Raw genomic sequence first — 14,097 nt, forward strand, 5'->3', positions numbered from 1 at the left:
TGAAATTTTAAAGTTCAAAAAGACAAGTGCAGCTTGCAACTAGGAAATGACAAGTGACAGCTTTACAAATGACAGGTGACAGTTAGGAGGCAGTTCTACTTAGATTAAATAGATTGAATTATATTATTTTAACTAGGAGATTGGTTCTGCACAGTTTTCTAGGTACTCACACTATATTCTTGAGTGAAATGGGCCTCGCCATGGATCTGGTCAGGTTTTAAATTCGCCTCTGGTCTCTGCACTTCACAGTGATCTGGGTCAGCTCTCTCTGGTTCTCTGGTCTGGGTCTCTAGTTCTGGATAGCTTGAAGTCTCTAGTTTGGCTCTCTGGAGGTTTGATGGAGGTAACGTATGGATTTTTCCGGCAGAGCGTCCCGCTGCAGATGGAATTGAAGGTCCCTATCTGTCCTGTCTGTCTGCTTTTATGTGTTTAGAATGTGGGTGTGTTCTAGCATCACTGACCCTACCTCTCTCTCAGCTTCTAATTGGTCAAACTTCCATTTATCATTTGATTGGGGAATGAACTGTGAGTCAGAGGGATGTCATTTTACCGCTTGCAGATAGGACACTCCTCTGTCAGATTGCACACATTCTATATTTGATAATAAAAGACATATTTCACAGTTACACAGTTGCTTCAAATTACATATACATGGTGTGGCTGAATTTAGCCATGTCTCTGTCCAAATCTGCTGTTTCTAAGAGCTTGCATTCAGAAATGGCACATAATTGACTTTTTAACTGATTTTTCACTTTCTGACATTGACCCAACTTTACATACATGTGTGCAGGGAGTATGGACATTAACTGATGAAGTTTCAGATTTTTAACATGCATACATTTAGAGTAATATCCACTTTTCCGCTAAAACCCCCCTGAACACGCCACCGGGTCGAAAAACCTCTTAAACTGTGGGCAGAAAAATCACAAGAATTATGGTATCATTTATAAAATGTTCACATGTCCGCTCTATGAATGATCCATCTTTTTCTAAACAATATTCTGGCTACAAAGGGGTGTGGTTTCCTCTCAGCACAAGGTAGAAATACTGGTTTATCCAGTTCTGCCAAGCCAGCTTGCTCTCACAGGCAGTGCTCCTCCCAGCTTCTGCCAAGAGGAAGCTACATTTTACGACTGCTGTAATAAAACCTTTGCCTGAGTCAGGAGAGGCTCATTGTTCAAGAGGAAGCCATTTATGATCCTCTCAATAAACCCTCTGCCTGGGTGAAGGGAGTTGCATTGTTCACTCTCCTGCAGAGCACAGGTAATTCAATTATCAGATAGATGGCATATCCTTAGTGTGAGCAGCAAAAGGGCAGCTAGGCCTGGGAACACAGCTGTGACTCAAGTTTCACTCCTGATGGGGGTAGTTGCCAGGCAAATTGGAATCTCTTTAAGCTGTCATTTCTGTTCCCCAGTTTCTGCATTCAAATAAAACTAAACATTTTCACATATGCAGCTAGAAGGCTGATTCTAAGTTTAAAACTATGACATTTAAACAGTTACAAAGGCATGTGACACCAAACATAGGTCACTCATTTAATCTAAACATTTTCGATTTTAGTGTCTTTAAATCCAGTGCAACTTAAACTGCTGACTCCATAGCAGTTTTGTTATAAGCATTGTTTTGGGCTCTTCATTTCCCAGATTTTGTAGGCACACAACACTCCATTCTACCAAATGTCTGCTGGTGTCCAGGGAGTTTTTAGATGTGTTGCAATGTTTAAAATAGACAGTTTGAGCCTGCCTTCAGAGAAACACAGGGTGGTTTTAAACTGCCGGCTTTTGGATAGTGGTGAGTACTGGTACTGCACCCATTTTTGGGATTTAACAAATGAATTCCCCACCATTCTAGGTTGCATTTGGCAATCAGCATTTCCATTCCCAATGGTTTCAGACTACTGTGCGGGTAGTCCAATGGTGGTTTTAAAGCGCTTTGAAGCTAACCGGCGCTACTGTTTTTCCTTTGGCAACCCATTTCCCTCATGGCAACCCGGCCTTTCATTCTCGCACTGGTGGGTGGCAAGTGAGGCAACCATTTTGGTGTGCGCACAAACTGCGCAGCTTTCCTGGATTTCGGCGCACATGTGGGTTTTCCGCCATCTTGAATTTTCTAAGCCCACAGCACCAAATGTTGTGGCATGATAGCTTAAACGTGGGTCAGGACACCCAACATCATGCAACTGGCTATCAAAGCTCGGTGTATTCAAGTAGTTATTTTCTGGAATTAATTTGTTGCATATCTAGTTTTGAGTCCTGGAAAAAGCCGATTCACACAGCTTCAGCTAACACCATCCTATCCTCCATTATTCCCTGGCCTTGGCTGTCTTGTATTTTCCAAGCAGAAATGAAAAGGAAAACTTTTAATAAAGTGAATAAAATGATCAGCTTCGAATGGGGCCTTGTCTCGAAATGGCAATATTCTTGCTCAATGTTAAAAGCAAAACTAATGTCCTCATGTATACCCTGTTCAGCTACATATGCCTGTGTATTCAGCAACCTAAATCGCCCATAAGTGCAGCAAAACCATCAATCAAATTTTAATTAAAAGGTTTATAAAAAACAAACTGAATGGGATCCCATGACACTTTGATCCGTACATGATTCTTCATCAGGAGGACCATTGGGTGACCCTACAGCTGTGTAATCTTATATGGCACTGACAATAAATGTTATTGACCATACATTCTTGAGCAGTATGGTGAGTGGCATTTACGGTTGACTAGACCATGCTACGATTCATACCTGTAACCTGCAGAACACACATAAATACCAGCAGTGATCATTCAACCAGCTGGGATATCTTATCAGCTATTCCTTCTTAAATGTGAATACCACAGCATTTGGTAAATCATTGGCTCTGGTGGCTACATGTCTTATTAACACAATACGTATATTCAAACTTCTTCTAAGTACTATAATAATGTCATGGCCCACAAGTAAACCTGATAATAGTAGTGCTATGTTTTCTTTTCGAAATGACTATAGGAGACAGGGGGAGGTTATGGGTAGATATCGTGATAAATGTTTTTAACTGCACAATTGATTAAACAGCATTATGTGCCACAATTGGATTCCTCAGTGAATTAAAAAGCTCATCTCCGACAAGTTCCCGCATGCTCTTTCCATGTTCATATTTCAGCAGAGCTGAATCAGTCCTTCATTCTTCTAAGGTTGATACTAAGTAATATTAAGATTCATACTAATAACCCCTATTTTTACAACAATTAAAAGCTGGCGCTATCAAGAGCCAGACATGAAGTGATTTACCTAAAAATAAGATGTAATACCATTTTACTTGGATATGGAAAAATCTAGGCCACAGTTACTTCAGATCGTGGAGCACGTTTGCAGGTTTTAGTGTCCATTTTAGGTTTGTTTCCACACTGCCAGTGGCGGCTAGTGAATTTTTTAATCGGTGGGGCATAAGTGTTTGCCAAATATTGTCAACACTGACCGAGTGTGTCGAGTGAGTCTGAATCAATCAAGGATCAAGGATGGTTGAGGAGCTCCCCACGAGAAAATGTTTTAATTAATAGGTTAAAATTGGTTTAAAAGCCAGCCAGTTTTCAATCAGTTTTGTAGGGCAATCCGTGAAAAAATCAAATATATGCAAGTCACCAACTGTGCAGAAGAGCATTTACCTGCACATTTTTATTATGCCTTTCCCACAATATATGCCAGTATACAAAACATTTTCACACTGCCTGTGCCCATACAATTCCATGCTAACTGCACCTATAGATGACAGTATTCCCATATAAGTACATACTGATGTTGTGTATAATGTTGGTAATGTTACCATAAGAAAACATGTTGAGACTGCCTCTGCCATTATTTGCTAGTACATGACAATAAGAACATATTCCTTTTGGATTTGCCATTGAAGATGCCATGCAACAATCTTTCCCATTTCAATAATGTGTTGGCAGGTGAAGAACAATGGTCTGGAGGGTTGCCCAGGCCAATTACCAGAGTTTTAAGATTATTTCTAAACCTTGCAGCCATTGTATAATTGTTTTGCTTTGTCAGCCCGAGTGGAACGGTATGCCCAGACGTGGGTCCCATGCCTGCTGGCCTGGAGACCCAAGGTACTCCTCACTGATGATGCCCAACGCAGCCAAAACATGCCTGGGGATGCTTTTGGTCCTGTGGAAAATCGATGTGACCTGGTAGTTTGGGCTGGACTGCCCCTTGGGGGTGGGACCAAGCCTGGTTTGCATCTGGTGTTTTCCCTTTCTGTAATGACTTGGCAGGTGAAGAACAATGGTCTAGAGGACTGCCTAGAGCAATTGTCAGAGGTTTAAGATTAATTATAAACATTCCAGCCACCATCTCTCTGTTTTGCTATGCCACAAAAAGAAAACAAGTTTCAACTGGTTGGTGCAATGCAGACCAGTCCAGAAACATAATAACACTAATCATGTTCGCTCTATCATAGATGATCAGTAAAAAATGCCATGCCATAGTAAGATATTAAAGCTAGACTGGCTGCACCAAAATGCCAGTTTAGTCATGTAATAATGTGTTTCATGCCTGCTTTATCATAGATGTCCAGTACACAATGTCATTCCCACAATATGCAATGGCAAGACTGATTGCATCAAAATGCCAGTGTAGCCACTGTGACGAATCACAGGATTCTGTCAATTCTCCTAAGGGGGGAGTCTTTTCCTGTGAGGCTAGGGAGGTGACCCCTCTGTGCAATACCCTCTCTAGGGTGAGAGGCAAGCAGTACCTCACTGGGAGAGACTCCCCGCTTGTGGACAAGGGTTCCCATTCTGGGGAAGAACTCCCTAAATGACATCACCCACTTCTCCATTCTAAGACATACCATGACGAACATCAGGCAAAAACATTTAGAGTGTGTTATTGTAAACAGAGTCCTGTATACCTCTGAATAGAAACTTGAAATGTACTGAGAAAAAGAAAAACAGTTTCAACATAATGATCATAATTCAGACAGAAAAGAAGGACTTCCATGTTCCGCTGGGGAAGAGCAACAACAGCATAATAAAGAGAGGAGTGGAAGACCTGTGGAGAGAGGAGAATGCCAGCGAGTTTCAAACAGGCTAACAAAGACGCACTGAAGGAAGCTAGGGCATGCAGCCTCTAAGATGGAGCGAAAGGACAGACACAGCTGTGTACGCTTGGAGTCAGAAAGAGAACGAGAAATCGAGTCCTGAGAAGGACATAAGACATCACTGCCTGGAAAGAGGAACACACAGTGGCATGACCACAAACAGGCTGTTGTGGACGCGGAAGTCCATGAACTACACCAACACCATTTTGACAAAGGAGGAGCTAACCGGGATAACGGAAGAAATGTGAGAGAGCCTGTGTGAGAAACCATAGGGAGACCAGAGAGACGGCTTGCCAATTCATACTTTGGGTCTCTCATGTGCATACAACCCAGTGATATTTTCCATGAGGAGCACAGGTAACAGTGAAAGTGTGGAACATTCATACTCATCCCAGTACCAATCAGATATCAAGAGTGTATGAGAAGGAAGAGAGTCATACCAGTGGTGCTCAAACCAGTAAAAAACATGTATCAAGAATAAGTGAAGCAAGTGGAGCTCATTATTTGAATGCTAATACTCATCTTAGTGGAGAATGAGTATCAATGAGAGAAGCAAGTGAAGATCCTTATTTGAATGCTAATACTCATCTTAGTGGAGAATGAGTATCAATGAGAGAAGCAAGTGAAGATCCTTATTTGAATGCTAATACTCATCTTAGTGGAGAATGAGTATCAATGAGAGAAGCAAGTGAAGATCCTTATTTGAATGCTAATACTCATCTTAGTGGAGAATGAGTATCAATGAGAGAAGCAAGTGAAGATCCTTATTTGAATGCTCATACTCATCTTAGTGGAGAATGAGTATCAATGAGAGAAGCAAGTGAAGATCCTTATTTGAATGCTAATACTCATCTCAGTGGAGACCAAGTACCAAGAATAAGTGAATAGAGTGGAAATCCGTATATGAACATTCCTATCATCCCAATAAAGACAAGGTGTTGAGAATAAGCAAAGGGGTTGTGAGTTGTTGTTTGAATATATTAAACTAGGAAAAAGAATGGACTTTGAGTACAAATATACCTTTGAAACTGACTAGTAAGACATGTGTAGACAACCAAGAGACAAAACAGAGGAAGGTAAAACGAGAAAAGGAACCACCCAAGAGAAAGGACACGTGAATCATATACAATCCAGTATCAAAACTCTGGAACTTGATAAGAGTAGCTACTAAGAACTACTTAAATATCCAATACTGTACTGAAAACTGCAAAGAACCAATTCACAGTACAAGGGAGTCATTCTCCTGTGCTTTATTTTATTATATATTGTGGTAGGGTCAGCGTAGGGTGGTTTTTGGACAGTGGACATATCTTACTTTTGGACTATCACAGACCACTTAGGAGAACATTAGTTAGTTTGGTTACATCGAGAACAACTTAGTAGAAGGAAAGTTAGGAGTTTTTGCATTTTTATTTTAGAAAAGCAATTGAATAGGACAGACCAGAGTCTGTGCCAGTCTTCTGACCCACCACACCACGTGATAACATGTTTCATGCATGCTTTATCATGCTTTTAAAGCAAGGATAATATGTGTTATTAAATGACTAGACTGGCAATTTGGTGTATTAACTCTAGCCATTTCTTATTGTGGCATGACTTTTATTTTGTATTGGCCATCTAGCATAATGTATCATTGATGCCATGCCATAGTAAGAAATGGCTAGACTAATTCTATCAAAATGCCAGTCCAGCCACATAATAACACTCATCATGTTTGCTTTGTCATGCTTTTAAAGCAAGCATGATAAGTGCTTTACGTGACTAGACTACCATTTTAGTGTAGTAAGTATAGCCATTAAAATCAGATAGGACTATTCAGTCACATTTTACAAAATTGAAAGTTTCATAGCACAAGTGGACACCTAGCCAGAAATGTGTTCTTCTATGATAGATTTAGCATGACAATTAGACTATAGTTTAAGTGAGTGGCATACACACATAAAACCATGGGAAACCCATCAGTGTATGTTATATTTGCATCAACAATGATCTTCTGCCACCAGGATCACAAAAACAACAAATGATGTACAACCAATGCAAATTGGTACACTTAATTGAACATTGTCAAAGGAAGAAAAAGAGAAACGGAGCTCAGCGAAACAGCGGTAAGGTCAGACACAATGGGGGTCATTCCGAGTTTGGAGGCAGCCATGGTGCTAACCCGGGTCCGGTTCTGGTCTGGCTGAATGGGGACTTACTGGGTCATTCTGACCTTGGAGGACCCGGTAAGTCGCCATTCAGTAAACCATTCCCCATTCCCATTGAGCCCTGATAGGGCTCAATGGGAATGGGGAAGGCGGTAAATTACGGGCCCGCAAATAGCTAAGAACATGTGGTCTGACCACACATCCTTTGCGGGTCCCGCTAAGGGACCTCGGAATAGGGCGGTAAGGGTTTACCGGCACCGGCATCCTTACCGCCCAATGCAGAATGATCCCCAAAGTGTGTGTGAATATATTGTTAAAACAAACAGAGTTCTTATGGAAACACTTCAGCTCTGCATCAATGAAGGTTACATTTATTGAAAAAATAAATGCCCATTTTTCCTCATCCCAGAGATTTACAGACACCACTCAAGACCACATTTGGCCATGTCAGCTGATTTCAAAGTAGTCAAGTGAAAGATACCAATGCCATTCTGGGGCTACCGGAAACGTTTTTGATATCACATATGCAAGAAAATATTAGAGGAAGGACACGAAGGACAACAATTTACATTTCCGTTCTGTGTATAGTTAAATTTTGACTTGGGGATCATTTACAACACAGATTGCAGAAATATAATTAATTAGTCCAAAAGCGTTTGAAAAGATGTGTTTAGATTTGATAGCAGAACCTCTGTTTGGCCTCACACTAGGATTGCCTTGGTTGGCTAAATATAATCCAGCCATCGATTTGTTAGAAGGAATGGTATTATTTACATTTGAAGATTGCAGCAGTAAAAGCTTAAGGAAGCAAAGCACACAATATTCTGAGGTGTCACCATTAAATATGTTTTACTCATTCTATAGGAAGTGTGACTAATACAGTAGAATTACCATCTGAATGTGAAGAACATCAGAATATATTAAGTAAAGGGCCTGCAAAAACCCAATCTGAACAGCTACCATTTGAATGGTGTATTGATTTGGAGACAGAAGTTTCCCCGCCCTTTAGTTGTATTTACACACTACCAGATACAAAGCATTTGATAGATTTCACTGAGGAAAGTGAATGGTGTTATGAGACAATCACCATCACCAGTTTCATCACCTTTGATCTTTGTTTCTAGGAAGGCTGGGTACCCACGGACAGAACCACAAATCAATACCAGCTGGATTGAGTGCATGAATGGGATGAATGCAATACTGTATTTAGAATGGGATTTGGTTTATATGTATTTCAAGTCATGCCATTCAGCCTATGCAATGCACCTGCAGCCTTTCAGCACATCATGGATGTAGTCTTATGAGAGTATCTTGCTGTAATGCAATAGTTTACATAAACAAAATACGTATTCATTCTCAAAATTCACAGGACCATTTAAAACATATATAGGCCATTCTCCAACAGTTGCTTAATTTATGAAATGTGAGTTTAATCACAATACAAATGAAACCATGGGATTGATTCTATCACTTGCTGGGGTTCATATTAATAGACTGTGTAATCTGGGCCAAAAAGAATAACTCAGCCCACTACCTAGCAGTTCCCAATAAAGAGGTGACAGAAAGGTGGAAATATGTTAAATGCTAGGCAATCACTGCAATTTATTAAAAGTACACAAGGAGCTGGGAGGGAAACACAACAATCCACAGTAACGCCATCACCCAGTTTCCCCAACTGCTCCATTGCTGGATAATTGATTTTAAAGACAGAACTCATCATCCATGATGTTATCATGACAAGCACACTGAAAAGCCTATGTCTATCTTCCATTGGTTTGCATCCCTAGGATACATATATTTCCTATAGGTGCAATACTCAGGATCCGAGGGTTCCTCTTACTGGCTTACCCATTTTAGGTATCACATGCACTTGCATCACTTTTCTTTCATTTCATATGGTAGCAGTACACTGAGGTAATGTGTATTCCTATTGGTGTGCACAGGCTATACTGAACCTTGTATTGACCAAGTGTGAAATATAAGTTGTTATAATGAAGATAGAGAGATCAGTGTACCACTTATAATTTGCAAATGACTACAAGCTATCTCAATGGGCCTCATTACAAGTTTGGCGGTTGCCTTGCCGTTAAAACTGTCAGGCTGCCAGCAAACTTGCAATTTTTTCCACCACCGGCAAATGGCACCGGCAAATGGGCAATTACCGGGTCATTACGGCCCAGGTGGACACAGTAATTGCCCTTTTGCTGGTGCTGGAATTAAATGCTCCCCATTCCCTTGGAGCCCCATAGGACCATGGGGAGGTTGGATGCACCGGCCCCATTCAGAATGGTGCCGGTGCATCCGACATGCGGTGCTTGCGGGTGCCGCTCTGCCCGCCAGGCCAGACCTGGTGGGCAGAAAGGCGCCCGTGAGCACAACTCGTAGTTTACCAGTCTGGGAACAACAAGACCGGTAAGATTACCGGTACCGTAGTTCCCAGACCAGCAAACTTGTAATGAGGCCCAATGTCATGCCTGCGAATTGCAGGCTACTTTTGAGTCATCTGCTTCTATGCAGGTGTGCTAATCTTTGTTGTCACTTTTACAATCTGCAGTCTCAATTGCATGTGTCAATTTTATATCTCAGGAATGGAGTAAGGATGTCTCAGCTTGTATCTTTTTCATCTGCTCGGTACTGGTAAGTACTGGCGGTAAAAGCTGGTACTGGCAGATTCATCTGCACCCTTACAAGTGAAAATGTAATCCGTTCTGATTGATTGGCTCCACCTGAATTCAAAAGGTAAATGCATGTGTAGTACTTACAAATGAAAAATTAGCAGTGCCAATAATGAAGCAGTTCAAAAAGGGCGACATTATTTAGAAGAGCAAACATGACTCTCTGAAAGTAGACATAAGTAAAAACTGCCTACATTTCATTAGTCAGAAGTTATAACATTATAACTTCACAGTGTTTTGTTTATTACTGAGTTATATTTAATTATGCCCACACACTTGTGAGGTTCATGTTGCCAAATACATAATAGAAAGCAAAACAGAAAACTACATTATTTATTGATCTCCAAAATACTCTTAAAATTACATTAAAAGTGCAACCATCTTTCATTGGATAAAGATGTATGTTGTGTCATTTAGCTAAACACCACATTCACTTCATCTTCAGCCAGAAAATTCTGCTGTATTCAAAGAGAGCTGAACCATGCAGCCAGTGTCCATGATAGGGTGCAATATGGTGCCAACATTAGTCATGTCTTCATTGTTGCAAGAAGCATAATTTGCCATCCTTTCCCATAGAACTGTCAACAAGAAAACTAAACGCATTGAAAAGAAATGAGTCATGCCCTGAACAGCAGGAAGAAGTCAAATACACGTTTGGTGATTCTACTTAAGCCCACTGATTTCTAAAGCTCTTACTAAAGATTCCCCACCGCCAATTTAGATCTAAGACCATCCATTGGCTCAAGGCTCACGACACATAACGACCGCCAGCTCTCTTGTTGCCCTGATGCCCCACACCACCATATTTGTAAATATCTACATTTAGGTTGTCATCTGTTTGGCATAGATATCTTTCATGAGACAACCTGCATCTTGTATATAATATTGCCTATATTGTTTATCGCTGTAATTTATGCCTCCTTGGCGTGTATTGTTTCTATTTTACGCGTCCAGCACTGTAACCACAGCTGGACCGCGTACCTTTGTATGTAACCAAGCTTTGCAATCCTCTTGATGCCTCTGCGCCTTGCTACCTCTCGGTTAGGTGCGCAATATAAATAAAATAAATACTAAATACTAAACACTCTTGGAAGAGGGGCCCTTGTCTGAGTGGTTTTTAGTAATGCCCAATCACAGTGGACGTGCCACAAGAGTCTCCAACGCAGGCTGCGGTTTTGAGTATTTAGTGTCACGCTTCCTCTGAGAATGGGAGCACTGCTGGTGATTCTACCACTGGATTCTGCCACTGGACCACCTCATTTTCAACCGGCTCTGCATCCTGTCATCTTCACTCAGGCCACACCTGGCAATTGTGACCCTGGACTCTGATCTTCGTCAGCCCCTTGTCTTCTGCAGCTTCACTCATGCCACAAACCTCCACAGCACAGGTAAGAAAAACATCTTGGTTGGCTCACACATAGGCATTTATGGGCTAACCCAAACTAATATTCACATTGGATTACCACCACAAAGTGTCCAGAGGATACTTTAAAAGGGACACTACCTCAGGCTGCCAGAAAAGGTTTTCCGACTTATTTTTTTAAGAGTGCACTTTATTTAAAATATAATATTTATTTTGCAGTTGCTTAGATAGGGGTCAGTGGTTGATTATTTATAAGGAAAATCAGGTTTATTAGTTTTGAGTTGTAGTATGAATACACCATTATTCATAAAGAAAAATACCAAAATCACTGGTATATTAAAGAGGGTTTTGAAGGAATAGCCAGAGGCTATATAAGAACAAAGAGTTAACTAAATTAATCAGAACATATGAGTTCAAATGGTCAGTGTCTTGTTTATGCCACCTCCTTTATATGCTGCCTGTTTGTAGAATCTAAAACCATGTTTTATACTTGCTTAGTTGAGTTGTGACCTTTCATTCTGAAACGTGTCTTTCTGCTTGTGACAAAATGCCATCCGGTGAGGGTAGAATAGACTGAGGATAAAAAGATGTGAGTTGTTCGGTCTCTGAAAAGACAGCCTTCTTTTGAGACACTCTTGCATAATGGTCTATGCCAAAATCACTGTGCACTCATGTAACTTAACTGAGACCTGTTTCCTAACATCTCCAGCCACTGCTCTGTAATGACAGCTGTGCCGGTGCAAATTTTCACATTTACATTCCTGACAGCTGCAGGAACACAAAGTTCCAATGGGCAGAGGTTGCTTTTTAATCTTCTGCAACGCTGATCAAACTATATGAATTAGGTACATTTGTCAGACTGGTGGTGCATTAATCTGTAAATATAATCCACCTGATTATGATATAGTGACTACTGATGTCACACAATTACTCTTCCACCACATTTGGATATCACATTGTATCACTTTGGTCTGGATGTCACCACCAACACCACATGGGGCAATGCCCAGGCAGCTGTCTCTTTGATCCCCCTGAAGGAGACCAGTACTTTCCTCCCAGGGAACAGGAAATTTCCCTTGGGGGTCCCATGGAAGTCTTTGCTTCAAACTTAGTCCTGACATAATACAGCCACACTCACAGTAGGTTGCTGTTACCTGGAGTGCCTTTGAAGTCAGCATACATGCGAAGGGATCAGAGTTAGAGTATCCAGAGGAGAGAGGTAGGCTGAGAGAGGTGTTCCTCCGTCTTATAACCTGCTCTACAACTTCTTGCCCCTCCCCAATTCCTGCAGGTTAATGACTCGGGGTATTATGACAGAAGGCAAAGGTCACATGTTACAGCAGCCTGGATTGGACATCTGACATCAGGCCTGCTTTGGATCATTCCCCTCTAACATGTTGCCTTTATATGTTAAGGAAACTCTCACCTTGGCTGATTCATATTTGGATTGTCAAAGAAAAAAGTATTAATATGGAACCCTATTGGACATACAGTCTATTCTGTTCTAGAGTTCCAGGCAGCATAAAGCCCTGCTCCCTTGCCATCCCCTAAGGAACAGTGGGGATGAAATTGCTGTTGGACCAAGGCCGCTCTGTTTTCTCTGCACTGGAACCAGAGTCATGACCATTGGAGATGAAACACCACACCCCATGTGGGTTCCAGAGAACTTGCTTGACTGGAAGTGCTGAACTAAGAACTCCCCTTGTACTTGGAGACCCTGAATTGGGCATCAAAGAACCCAAAACAGACGCAGCTGGAATCCTGTTTTACTGTCTTGAGATTTGTTTGAGCAGGCTGATTATGCTCAACTCACTTCAAGGTGCTACAGAAACAGAGGTGCTCATTTTCATTCTCTATGTATTCTTCTAACTGTTGACCTGCTTTTCAAGCCACTCAGTCACTGGCTTGATCCATTGCAGTGGTCTGCATGGCCTTAACCCAATTGCTGGCTCAACTTCATGGGTGCTACTGTCGTGAATGACAACTCGACTGCACACAAATTGCTCTGCCATGACTCAATCTGTTGGAGGCCTTTGACTCGATGTCTTCACTGTCGACTCGACCCACAGAAATTGTTTTCCCGCAAACATGACCACTGAACCAAATTTTTATAAGACACTGACTCAACTGTCTCGAATGCCGACTTGATTCAAAGGAGATGTGTGCCGGGGAACTGATTCAATTCTGACTAGCTATTGGGATCATATAACTCAATCGTCTCAACACCGAATTGATGTCAGCAATGGGCCTACAAGCACAGCTTGATGCTGTATTTCAAGATGGCCGGTTCCATCTGGTCCATTGTAAAGGACCATTGAGACACTAAACCCCCCATTCTCTACCTTTTTTAAGATAAATACTTGAATTCTGGCCTTGTTGCTGAAATCCTGCTGCCTGAACAGCCCTTATGATGAACTCAGAGTGCATTTTCTCATTAACAGTCCACATTCTCTGTGTTTCTCTTAGAGTGGTGGGACTATAATGTTTTCAATTAATTGATTGTATTGCGTGTTTCTATTAAACCTATATAACCTAGATTGGACACACTGTTATTTTGGTACCATAGCAGTATTGTTGTTTGTGTTGCAACTGCGTCATCTCACACCCCTAGTGAAGATATTTAACTTGATCTTGCCCTGATCTATTAAAGTAGGTGAAGGAGGAATGCATGTTGGGCTCTCCCTGTTTCACCTTATGATTAGAATCATTGCTGGTTTAGCTGTGGTGTGGGGTTAAGGAAGCAATTTAGACACTACTCATACCTGTACTCCTGCAGAGCAGTAGTCATTTAATCCCACAGTTATCCAATCTTCCTGCAACTCAACTTCAT

Source organism: Ambystoma mexicanum, chromosome 1q (genome assembly GCF_040938575.1).
Source record: "Ambystoma mexicanum isolate Mex_15411 chromosome 1q, UKY_AmexF1_1, whole genome shotgun sequence".
NCBI classification, from domain to species: Eukaryota; Metazoa; Chordata; class Amphibia; order Caudata; family Ambystomatidae; genus Ambystoma; species Ambystoma mexicanum.